This window comes from Heteronotia binoei, chromosome 9, assembly GCF_032191835.1.
Source record: "Heteronotia binoei isolate CCM8104 ecotype False Entrance Well chromosome 9, APGP_CSIRO_Hbin_v1, whole genome shotgun sequence".
In the NCBI taxonomy this organism is placed as follows: Eukaryota; Metazoa; Chordata; class Lepidosauria; order Squamata; family Gekkonidae; genus Heteronotia; species Heteronotia binoei.
This window is the reverse complement of record NC_083231.1, coordinates 20740251-20753538: the sequence shown is the minus strand read 5'-3', so window position 1 is coordinate 20753538 and position 13288 is coordinate 20740251. Positions and strand designations below refer to the sequence as shown.

The window sequence follows — 13288 nt, the reverse complement described above, 5'->3', positions numbered from 1 at the left end:
CACCATCCCTCCCCTATTTATTTATTAGATTTTTTTTTTAGTTGCTGCCCACCCAAGGGGTCTCATGGTAGCTCGGAACACTTAAAAAACAGCATCACGATAAATAAGTCAAAAACCAATGAGACTAAAGGATACATATTAAATTAAAATTATGACTCAGCGCTGTACTACTATCAAACCAGCCCAGAGTATCCGGTTAACCTCCACAGGCCAACCTGAACAATTTGGCCTTATATGCCTGGTGGAAACTAAGCAAGTCCTCCAGAGAGTGCATTCTACAGGGTAGGGACCAGGGGTGGAATTCTAGTAGGAGCTTCTTTGCATATTAGGCCACACCCCCTGATGTAGCCAATCCTCCAAGAGCTTACAAAAAAGAGCCTTGTAAGCTCTTGGAGGATTGGTTACATCAGGGGTGTGTGGCCTAATATGCAAAGGAGCTCCTACTAGAATTCCACTCCTGGTAGGGGCCATCACTGAGAAAGCCCTTCCCCTGGTAACAACTAGGTGAACCATCCTGATCTAGCATCTGGTAACTATCTGGTCTAACATCCTTTTCCCACAATGGCCAGAGAAATGCATCTAGAAACCTATGAGCAGTACTCAACTGACTTTTCTCAGTTTGCTCCACAGCAGCTGTCATTCAGAGACATATTAGGGCTAACAGCAGTCTTCCCCCTAAGATTCTGCCTCATCTAGGAGTCCTCCAACATATATGAATTTGTGGGTGCTTTTTGGATTTTGAAAACAACAAAAAAAAGCAGGAGCCACCAAAACTGTCTGCCACAAAGGGTGGGGCCAACCACAAAATGTTGGAAAGTTACATGCCAAGCTTGCATTCCCCCTCGCCAATGAAGACAGCTATTTCCAAACGGGTGCTTGCAGTGGGCACAAAGGCAATGCCTACTAGCAGGGCTTTTTTGTTGTTGAAAGAGCAGTGAACTCATTTGTATATTAGGCCACACCCCCTGACATCACCATTGTTTCACACAGGGCTTTTTTGTAGAAAAGGCCCAATGAGGGGGGTTGTAGCAGGAACTCCTTTGCATATTAGGCCACACACCCCTGATGTAGCCAATACTCCAAGAGCTTAAGTAGGCCCTTTCTAAGAGCCCTGTAAGCTCTTGGAGGCTTGGCTGCATCAGAGGTGTGTGGCCTAATATGCAAAGGAGTTCCGGCTACAAAAAAGCCCTGCCCAGCAGGAACTCATTTGCATATTAGGCCACACTTCCAATGCCAAGCCAGCTGGAACTGCGTTCTTGTGCATTCCTGCTCAAAAAGAAAGAACGAAAAAACCCTGCCTTCTAGACTCTTTTGAAGCACTTCCTGCTCCAGTGAAGAGGAAGAAAGCCAGCGCTGGCTTTTTGCTTTAGGGAACAGATGCTTTGAGAAACTTGTGCACCACATAGAGGTTCACTGGTCTAAACCTCCCCCTTTAAGATCAAATGCACTCACCATTTCTTCAGGCGCTGTTCTGAGATATAAATACCTTCCTTCTGACCCAGGTTTAATACAATATAGTAATTAAAAGACATTCTCACATTTTGACATATTACTGTTTTATTGCTTTTGCATGCTCATGCTACTCAGATTGAAGGTTTGCTCCATTTGTTAATTTTACTATTCTGTCATTGAATCTTAAATTTGCATTCTAAACCACTCCCTACCAGATAATTTTTACTATACTGTGATTGGATCTTAAATTTGTACCAGTTTGCATTCTGAGCCACTGACTACCAGCTATGTGTGGCTTTGCTCACTGTGCCGGATTCCTCGTCTGATGAAGTGTGCTGAGAGAGCACACGAAAGCTTACGTTCTGAATAAAACTAAGTGGGTTTTAAAGGTGCAACTTGACTCCTATTTTGTTCACTCTATATTTATGGAATTTTGTTCACTCTATGTTTATGGAATTGCTACAAGTTTAGGTATGATAAAAGAGAAAGGAAAATCTCTCTCCGTTCAATCGCTCGATACTATTCATATTTTCATAAAGCATCCTCATGCCTCTCCTGATCATCTTTATTTCTAAAGAGCTGTGAACACTTCAGCCTTTTCTCCGATGGAAGGTATTCCAACCCCTTGCTTCTTTCTTTAATCCTTTTCTGTTCCTTTCCATACCTGGAAACATGCAACATACTGATTTCATATGCCTCTATTCCATAGCTTTATATAAACGTAGAACTGTGATGCTAACACTGGTGGAGTAAAGTGCCATCATGTTGAAGATAAACTGTGATGCTAACACGGGTGGAGTAAAGTGCCATCATGTTGAAGATGATTTATGGCAAATGCCGTCAGGTTTTCAAGGCAAGAAGTGAATGGAGGTGGTTTGTCTTTGTCCACCTCTGTGTAGCAACTTGAACTTCCTTGATGGTCTACCAGTTTGGTGTCATGGTTAAGTGTGCGGTCTCTTATCTGGGAGAGCCGGGTTTGATTCCCCACTCCTCCACTTGCAGCTGTTGGAATGGCCTTGGGTCAGCCATAACTCTCTTATCTGGGAGAGCCAGGTTTGATTCCCCACTCCTCCGCTTGCGCCTGCTGGAATGGCCTTGGGTTAGCCATAGCCCTCACAGAGTTGTCCTTGAAAAGGCAGCTTCTGGGAGCGCTTTCTCAGCCTCACCCACTTCACAGGGTGTCTGTTGTGGGGAAGGAAGATACAGGAGATTGCGAGATGTTCTGAGACTCTGAAATTCAGAGTGGATAGCGGGATACAAATCCAATGTTGTTGTTGTCATCATCTCCTCCTCCTCCTTCCTAACCAGGGCCAACCTTGCTTAGGTTCTAAGATCTGATGAAACTGGGCTGCCTTAGGACTTCCAGGTCATGCCAGTATTAGCATTATGATGTCCAATAGTGAACTGGATCCAGATATTCCCTTCATCCACTTATGAAAAGGAGCGGCTGTGCTTGTCTTTTTCTATGCCACGAGTGAAGGAACTCCTGCAGCCAGAGCACTGGGCTTAGACCAGGGCCGGATTAACAGTTAGGCCAAGTAGTCACTGGCCTATGGGCCCCCATGCCTTTAGGGGCCCTGGGCCAGCTCCCCCCCTGCTTGCAGCCCTCCCAGCCTACACACGCAGCCAGCAACTGAGCCGCTCTTTGCCCAACTTGCCTGGTGCAGCTGCTGCTGGCGTTGTCGCCAAGTTTGCCTCTCTCTGCCTCTCCCCTGAAGCTTTGTCAAAGGGGCTTTTGAGAAGCTGCCTGCAGGCTGCAGTGGAGGCCACAGGTGGGGATGCTCCAACCAGGACCGGATCTGCATGTTTTTTGAGAGGGGGCAAAATTAAAAAATGACGCCCCCTTATGGGCCCATTCTACCTTATGGGCCCATAGAATAGAATGTACTCCATACCCAATTTGGCACCCCTTCCTCTGGTGATGCCCGGGACAAGCACCCCCCTCTCCCCCCCTAGATCCGGCCCTGGCTCCAACTCAGATCATTTGCAAGAGGACCTCCGAGATTTTGACTGCCTAGGGGCCTCCACAATAGTGGCGGGCTGGACTTCCGGGGAGGAAAATGGCGAGCTGAGTTGTCTCTCGTAACGGGAGCAAGCTGAAGGTCTTGTTCGGGGTAGTGGAGGGCAAACCAAAGCCCACTGCCTACCTTTCTCAGTGAGAGAAAGGTCCAAGACTTGCACTAAAAACTTTAGAAGAGATTTACCTTGGCTGAAAAGGAGCTTTGGAGAAGGGTCCTTTGAGGCTTTGAGGAGTCTCAGAAGTTTGCAAAATTATCGTCTGCAAGATCTCTCAGAGCCATTGATTTGGCATAAGCTCGTCACGATCCTAACCTTCTGGGACATTTTTAAACAACTAAAGTCTTGGAAGACCAGTGGAACTTGGATAAACAGAGGAAAAAAGGTACAGAAACTCTTCTTTCACTCCGGAGCTATTTACAGACTAAGAGACGTTTTAAAGGTGGAAATAAGGGGAAAATATAAAACTTGCAAGTAGAAGAAGGGAAGGGTGAAGTTTGGACTATTTTGACATAAAAGACAGTGTTAAAAACTGCTAAAAATTGAAGAGAAATCATTGTTGTGTCTACTTACGATTTGTGGAATGTAAACAACCATACTGCGCAGGAATATACTGGAACAGTCCTCTAACTCTACTGAGCAAGACAGGAAGTGCGTCAAGCAATCTATAAGGTTGAAGGTGACAGAGACAGGAAGCAGTAAAGAAAAAAGCCTACTCTACATCATAGAGAAACATCGGCAGCCATTGCTGGGAGGTCCAATTTAAAACATCGTTTTAAAAAGATTTGGGACTTTAAAAAGTGACAGAAACGACAGGGAAAAGGGTAAGAAGATAAGAACTATTGACTACATTATTGGTGGGCTCCTGGGGTGATTTTAAAAGGGGAAAAAAAATCTTTAAAAGGAGAAAAAATCGCGGCCGCCATTTTGGATTTTTAAAAGACTTTTTTGTTAAATATCTTTGCTTTGGGGGCTCAGAAACCAGCGAAATTGGGCTTGCTGGAAAGGGCAAGCCCTGCTCTATTGAACTTGACTGTCAGATTTTAAATTGGTGAGGTCAAAAATTTCGTCATTTTTTTAAAGGGGAAAAATTCTTCAAAAATTTATATCTGGGCCTGGGAAGCTCAGAAGAAAACAGAACAAAGTTTAATTGAGAGAGAAAATTTAGACCTTCTGAACTTGGTAGTCAAACTTGCAAATTGTGCGACGGAAATTTTTGGTATTTTAATTGCATCCCCCTTGCTCTTTGCTTAAATGTCAGAGCCCAGGCAGCCCCGAACAAGAGCCCTTTCATTAGAAAAAATGCAAGACCAAATGGAGGCTATGGAAGCCAGGATTATGAAAGGAGTTAAGAAAATGATGGAAGAGTTGAAGGAAGAACTTACTACAGTGATTAAAAAAGAAGTGGATGACCTCAAAAACCAAATTGGGAAAATAGACAAGAAAGTACAGGAGGTGGAGGAGAAAGTTAAAATACATGATACCACCTTGCTGAAAGTACAAGAAAAAGTGACGATTCACGACTGCAAATTAATGGAAAATCAGCTACGTTTGAGAGGAGTACCTGAGGAAGAGAATGATGATTTGAAAGGATATATAACAAACATAATCGCAGAATTCTTAGAAGAAGACCCTGATAAGACTAAAAGCATGTATGATCACATGTATAGAGTCAACTCGTTATATGCCAAAAAAAATAACTTACCAAGAGATGTGGTTGTAAGATTCATGACAAAGGAAATGGTGGGAAGGATTATGAAGAGAAACTTTGAACAATCATTGATAGTAAGAGGTAGCAGAGTGAGAATTATGAAGGAGCTACCGAAAGAAGTGATAAATGACAGGAGAACATATAAAAAGTTGACAGAAAAATTGAAAGACAATGGCACAAGGTATAGATGGATAATCCCCGAGGGTGTGAGCTTTGAACTTCAGGGGAAGAGAGTCACGATCACAAATGCCCGAGAACTGAGGAGATTTTTTGAAGAAAATAAAGAATTTGCACCATGATGGATTACAAACTATTGTCTTGGAATGTTAATGGACTAAATTCACCACAAAAAAGAAGGGCAACTTTTCATTGGATTAAAAAGCAAAATTGTAATATAATTTGTTTGCAAGAAGTCCACATTAAACAAAAGGATTATAAATTTTTATGGAACAAACAATTGGGAAGGGAATTTTTTTCGTTAGCTGACCAGAAAAAAAGGGGAGTAGTTTTTTATATTAAACAAGACCTGGAGCCAAAATTGGTATTTAAAGATAAGGATGGAAGATTTGTAGCAGTGGAAATAACATCAAATGGGAAAAAAACGCTGTTATTGGGACTATATGCACCTAATGGTGCAAAAGATGTTTTTTTTTAAGACATTACACAACAACTAGATGAGTTGACCTACGATCAAATACTCTTAATGGGAGATTTTAATGGAACAGTTGAGAACTCATTGGATAGATCCGGAGGGAAAAAAAATAGTGGAAAAGAAGGAAAATTGCCAAAGTCTTTTTTTGAATTAGTAAAACAGGAAAATTTGGAGGACATATGGAGAAAGTTTAACCCTGAAGTGCGGGACTATACTTTTTTTTCTGCAAGACATAAGACATTTTCTAGAATTGACATGCTATGGGGAACCAGAGATTTAGGCCTCATAACAAGAAAGATAGAGATTTTGCCTAAAATTGGCACTGACCATAACCCAATAATGTGGATTACAAAACTGTCCAAAAGATTGAGAAGATGGAGATTGAATGAAGACTTGCTACAGAACAAAGAAACAGTGACTTTCCTAGGAAAAGAAACTAAAGAATTTTTCCAAGTGAATGATAAAGAAGATATCGATTTTCAGACGGTCTGGGATGCTTATAAAGCAGTAATGAGAGGGTTGCTGATTACTTTGAACAATAAAGATAAAAGGGAAAAAGAAAAACAACTACTGGATATTCAAAATGAAATAAAGAAAAAAGAAGGAGAGCTGAGGAAAAGACCAGGGAAAAAGAAAATTCTAAGGGAAATTTCAATATTGCAAACTCAACTAAGACATTTATTAAACAAAGAAGTAGAATGGAATTTGAAAAGGCTCCAGCAAAAATCGTTTGAAGGAGCAAATAAGACGGGGAAATACTTGGCGTGGCAGCTGAAAAAAAAGAGGGAAAATAAAATAATTAATAGAATTGTGATAGATGAAAGAGACGTAGTTACTCAAGAGGGAATAAAAAGAGAATTTTTTAAGTATTATGCCAAGCTGTTTAAAGGTGCTGAAGTAAAGAGAAAAAAGATAGATGAATATCTACAGAAAATAAAAATTGAGCCATTAACTGAGAATATGAGAAAAATTTTGAATGACCCAATTGAAAAAATAGAAATTGAGGCAGCAATCAACGTGATGAAAAATGATAAAGCTCCCGGGCCAGACGGTTATACAGCCAAGTATTTTAAAATGTTTAAAGATGAATTAATACCAAAATTACAGAAGCTGATGAATGCAATAAGAGTCAAAGGGAAGGTACCAAATACATGGAAAGAAGCTGTTATTTCTTTGATACCTAAAGAAGAAAGAGATGTTACAAATGTGAAAAATTACAGACCAATTTCACTTTTGAACAATGATTATAAAATATTTACAAGAATTCTGGCAGAACGTCTTAAGCAATATTTGATAAATTTTATAAAAGAGGACCAAGCCGGTTTTCTTCCCAAAAGACAAATAAGAGACAATATTAGAACTGTTGTAAATATTGTAGAATATTATGAAAGACATCCAGAAAAGGAAGTAGCGCTATTCTTTGCGGATGCAGAAAAAGCATTTGACAATTTAAATTGGGACTTTATGTTTGCAGTGATGGAAAAAATGGAGCTTGGAGAAAGTTTTATAAGAATGATAAAGGCAATATATTCTGAACAAAGTGCAAGGCTGTGCATCAACGCAGATCTTACAGATGAAATGAAAATTAGTAAAGGTACCAGACAAGGCTGCCCGCTTTCGCCATTGCTGTTTATAATGACTCTTGAAATTTTACTAATGCAGATTCAAGAAGAAAAAGATTTAGAAGGACTACAAATAAAAGGATTTACCTATAAATACAGAGCATTTGCAGATGATATAATGTTTATAAATGAAAATCCTTTACAAGTTACACCTTTGTTGTTAATGAGAATACAAGAGTTTGGGGAGTTGGCGGGACTTTATATAAACAAAGAAAAATCAAAAATCTTATGTAAGAATATGCAGAAAAATAGACAACAAGAACTACAAAGACTAACGGGTTGTGAAGTTACCTCTAAGGTAAAATACCTAGGGGTAGAGATAACAATGAAAAATATTGATTTGTTTAAGAACAATTATGAAAAGCTATGGCGTAAAATAGAAGAAGATATGCTAAAGTGGAACAAGCTCAATTTGTCACTGTTGGGTAGAATAGCTGCAGTAAAAATGAATATTTTACCAAGGATTATGTATCTGTTTCAAACCATCCCCATTGTGAAAGATGCTAAGCAATTTGATAAATGGCGAAGAAAAATTTCGGAATTCGTGTGGGCCGGGAGGAAACCTAGAATTAAAATGAAAGTCCTGATAGATGCGAAAGAGAGAGGTGGATTCCAATTACCAGATTTGAAACTGTATCATGAAGCAATTTGTTTAGTATGGTTAAAAGAATGGATAACGTTATTAAATAAAAAACTTCTAATGTTAGAAGGCCATGGAAAAAAATTCGGCTGGCATGCATATTTGTACTATGGAAAAAAGAAGATGGACGGTCTTTTCTCTCACCATTATATAAGGAGTAGCTTATTAAATGTGTGGATAAAGTACAAGAAATATGGTGATGAGAGGAGACCTTTATGGATAGTGCCGGCTGAAGTGATAAAGTTAACGGCCAAAACAGTCAAGGAAAAACAACTATCATACAACCAGTTACTAAAAATACAAAGCGGGAAAATAGAATTGAAAACTGCAGAAGAACTAAACTATAAATATGATTGCTTTCAAATGCAACAAATAAAAAGTTTGATGGAGAATGATATCAAAGCTGAAGGAATAAGGAAAGAACAAACAGAAATGGAAAGAGTTCTGCTTGGAGATAATGAGAAATTAATTTCAAAAGTGTACAAATTACTTTTACAATGGGCTACAGAAGATGAAGTAGTGAAATCTCAAATGATAAAATGGGCAATTAATGTAAATAAAGAAATAAAGATGGAATCTTGGGAATATCTGTGGAAAAATTCCATGAAACTCGCAACATGTCATAGTATTAAAGAGAACTGTTTTAAGATGATGTATAGATGGTATATGACTCCAAAAAAATTAGCAAAGATGAACAATAAGATGCCAGATAGGTGCTGGAAATGTAAAAAGCATGAAGGTTCTTTCTACCATATGTGGTGGACTTGTGAAAGAGCTAAAATGTTTTGGCAAATGATTCAACAAGAGATATCTAAGATCCTGGGATATGAATTCAATAAAGAGGCAGAGACTTTTCTGCTGGGATTACAAATGGAAAAATTTCCAAAAGAAGATAGAACATTAATATGGTACTTGCTCTCAGCTGCTAGGACATTGTATGCGCAGTTGTGGAAGCAAGAAAAAATACCAGAAAAATGGGACTGGATTATGAAAGTTATGTCATGGAGTGAAATGGACAAATTAACAAGAAAATTAAGAGACTGTGATTTAGAACTTTTTAACCAAGAGTGGAAGAAATTCAGAAGATATGTAGAGAAAGAGTGGAAAATAAAAGGACATTGGACAATTTTTGAGGATTAAGATTTTTAAGATAACAATATAACTCTTGAAGGGGGTTCTTCTTCCCTATGTTTCTTTTTTGTTTCGTTTTTTTTTCTTGATAGTTAAGGGTACCTTTAATATCTGTTTTTTTAAAGAAAATAACACTGGCGGGGGTCAAGTAATTGGGGGAGGGGTGGGAGAAAGTAAGATGTGGGGTAGAATGATGGTCTTTTTCTTAATATATATTAAGCTTTTTATAAGTTGTAGTTATAGTTCTACTACCATATGTTACTAATAAAATTGTTTATTCACACAATAGTGGCGGGCTGGGTCTAAAGATACTGGTTGCCAGGAGACATAGGGGGCCCACCCACAACTATAAGGCTATCATTTCATTTTTGTAAGAAGTCAATAAAATTTTCAAAAAATACATAAGCGGGAAAAAGGTACAATTAAAACTTTTGCAAAATAAATGTATATATATTTTAGTCATTGCAGTGTACATATATTGTACACTTTACTGGCAGTATGCAGGAAATACTAAATGTAAATACAGATTGCATTTTCTCCAGAGGAGCTGATCTCTGCCAGCTGGAGATCAGTTGTAAAACGGGAGATCCCCAGGCCCCACCTGGAAGCTGGCAACCCTAAATACAATGTAAATTTTAGCTGCATTACAGTAATACTATTGGGACTTCTGTTATATTTTCAAGCTCCTAAAAGGTCATTAACAATAAAGGGACAGTGGCTCAGTGGCAGAGCATCTGCTTAATAAGCAGAAGGTCCCAGGTTCAATCCCTGGCATCTCCAAAAAAGGGTCCAGGCAAATAGGTGTGAAAAACCTCAGCTTGAGACCCTGGAGAGCTGCTGCCAGTCTGAGTAGACAACACTGACTTTGATGGACCAAGGGTCTGATTCAATATAAGGCAGCTTCATATGTTGTTCATGTTTAACATATCGTCTAATGTTTAAGGAGGCCCACTTCATCAGGGGCCTACAGGGCCCACTTGCCATAGGGCAAGCTGACACCCTGGCCAGTCCGCCACAGCTCCACAGGGTTTAAACCAGCACTGGCTTAGACTAGAGAGGTTTGCTTTTCAATCCCCATTCAGTTGTGGATTCCTTGGCCAACTGTGAGAGATCTGCTGCCTCTCAGTTAAACGTCGCTCACGGGTTGTCATAATAATCAAACAAGAAATAAAGCCTAAGTTCCGTGGAGACAAAGCTGGGGATGAATTTGGTCAGTTAACGAATGAATGGTAAGTGGTCAAAGGGTTCCGTTGCAAAACACATTTGAATGATCCGTGGCATACAAAATGTCCGAGCCTCATGAACTGTGTCGACTCTGATCCAGTCTTGGACCTTTTCTAGCTGAACGGTTTATGGCTAATTGATGAAGGCTGACAGGTATTAGGTTAGCTGTCACTTACTTTTCGCCAAAGAAGATTATCGAGACGGGCATGGTAATATGGTTGTCAGTCATTTTGTCGTCTTAAATGTGCCCGTCACCGACAGTCTCATAAACAGCCGAGACTGGAATCTTTTTTGGAATGTTAAAATGCATATTAGCATTCTAAGAAGGGCTTTGTGTTTTATTTTAGGGAAGATGGGTCGTCTGGACTTCACCAGCTACAGAAGCCATCGGAATTTCATCTATCCATCACCATAATGTAGGGTTTTCGTTCTGTAGCTGGGGGTGGGGGTGGGGGAATTGTGTTCTCAGCAGTTCCCTTGCCTAAATTCCAAAATCCTCTTAATTGGACCAGCATTCTATTTTTATTGCTAGCAGTCAAATACCCATCCATAAAATGCAAGAAATGCCGTGAGAAAGCCTCAAAGAATTTAAAATGTGACTGAATGCTGAAATCTCCTGTTTGAAAAACCGAATTTGTTGTGGATGTTTTCCCTTTCGTTGCCGTGTGGAGCAGTTCTAAAGGGCGAGATTTTTCACATTTTTTTTTTTTAAATCTGGGTCTAAATGCATTATCTTTTTGGCAGTTTTTCAGACAGAGTTGCCAGTGGTAGTGAAATACATCTCATATACTGGAAACAGGGCCAGCCCTAGACTGGCACCCTGGGCAGGTTACTGCACTGATAATGTCACAAAGTCACATGGGATGCCCAATTTGGCACCCCCAGAAGATGGGCACCCTACACAATCACCTAGTTTGCTTAGTGGCAGGGTTGGCCCTGATTGGAAGCATTACTCCAGAATGGTCTTGTTTGTTCTCAGTAACATCATCCGTTCACTCTGGGATCCTTAATTGGCTCGGGTCACCCATGTGACCAGTTCAGGAAGCGTTGCCCTCAGTTGCTTTGACTGTTGTTGCCCTCAGAGATGTCTACACATCACCAAATTTGATTGCTTACTTAGCATTGTGATGTCATCACAATCCTAATTTGATCCCCGATTGGTTAGGATCAACCATGGAGGAAGAAATGAATCCTAACCAGAAGAAAGTGTGTAAAACAACACCAGGCAGTGGAAATAAATGGCAGCAAAAGATGTGTAGTGGAACATTCAAGGGATTTTCAGGAAATATGTTTTTGCTCTCCAAAGCATTATTTTTGCCTTTACCCCCATATTTAAAGTCACAAACACTGGCAAAGCCTTGAATCTTGGATGGGAACTCTTTATGGCTTGGAGACAGGTGTAATCCTAAAATACTATAGTTTTCCAGTTCCTGCAGCCCAAGATGTATTTGGGCAGGGAAATCACCAGGGAACAGGAGCTGGGCTACCTACTGTATCTCAGTTTCAGAGTCTGATTTCAGAACTGCTCTAAGGAAGGAAGTCATTTAGGTGACAGAAATGTTCATCTCTCTGTGAGAAACTGCCTTTTTTGTGCAATGCCTTCAAAGACACTTTCCTGCCTGATGTGAACTGTACCTTTGTACTAATGTTTTCAGAGGTGCCATTTACAAATTAGAACAAATGTACCAATCGTTTTAAGGCAGCCCGGCAGATATATTTTTTTTAATCTCGAACAAAGGTGTGCATATGTGAAAACATTCTGCGCATAATTAGACACCATTTGACAAGGATTTTGTGAAAGAGACAAATTTAGGACGTCGACGATAGGACAGCTCTCAGAATGTATTTTCCTTAAATATCGTTTCAAACAGCTCTCAAATGGAAGCGCAAAGAGCTGCGAATGTTTTGAATTGGTTAAAGACTCTTCGTATTAGGAAATGAGCATTTATTCATTTAGCACTTGGTAATTGGTTGTCTATAAATAGCGCACTGCTGGCGATGGTTTGAAATCTAACCTGGACTGCCACGTGTGGGTAAATGTTTGGAGTTTCTCATAAAGAATTCTGTCAGAATCCTGGACTCAGATAATCCCCTCTGAGGGCCAAACTAGGTGATGGGAGGTTGGAAATCGAATCTCTCAATTTTTAAAAGATGTTAAAGGCACCCATGGAGAAGGAGGGTAGGGTTGGAGATGGGTTGATTCACAGCCAGGTCATGGTGTTGGGGGGATGACAGCTTATCTGTCTTTTGCTATTTTCCCGCTACAAGTAACCCTCCCTACATACAGCAGACCTACACCATGGAGGGTTCTAGAAAAAGCCTTGCTTATATTGTCAGCTCATAAAAGAGGCAAGCATTTTTACTTATTACCATGTAGTTAGGAATGAACGGAACCAGGGCTTTTGTTGTAGCACAAAATCCTTTGCATATTAGGCCACACACCCCTGATGTAGCCAATCCTCCAAGAGCTTGCAGGGCTCTTAGTCCAGGGCCTACTGTAAGCTCCAGGAGGATTGGCTACATCAGAGGGTGTGTGGCCTAATATGCAAAGGAGCTCCTGCTGCCAAAAAAGCCCTGAGCGGAGCCCTTGGTCAAGAATTTCACAGCAGGATCTGATCAGATATGTCTAGGGACCGATTGGTTCTAGTGCAGAATCTATCTGGCAAGGTGGTAAGTCAGTCAGACCCCAGGCATCAATGACAGAGTGGGGACATTGAAAGTTTCACCTCAGTATAACATTGTCCATCATTGGAATCTGTGTGGGACACAGCAATATACTTACAATTTTTTTTACATGGCTGAACATTGGTGGTGAAGGCCACAGCCACATACCAAGAGCT

The 13288-nt window shown here is 40.2% G+C and overlaps 1 non-coding gene across 1 annotated transcript; it reads left to right on the top strand.

The window, feature by feature from the left end:
• Positions 1 to 9933: 9933 nt before the first annotated feature.
• Positions 9934 to 10004, top strand: TRNAI-AAU (transfer RNA isoleucine (anticodon AAU)). The gene has a single exon. It is a non-coding gene; the product is annotated as a tRNA-Ile (tRNA).
• Positions 10005 to 13288: the final 3284 nt, after the last annotated feature.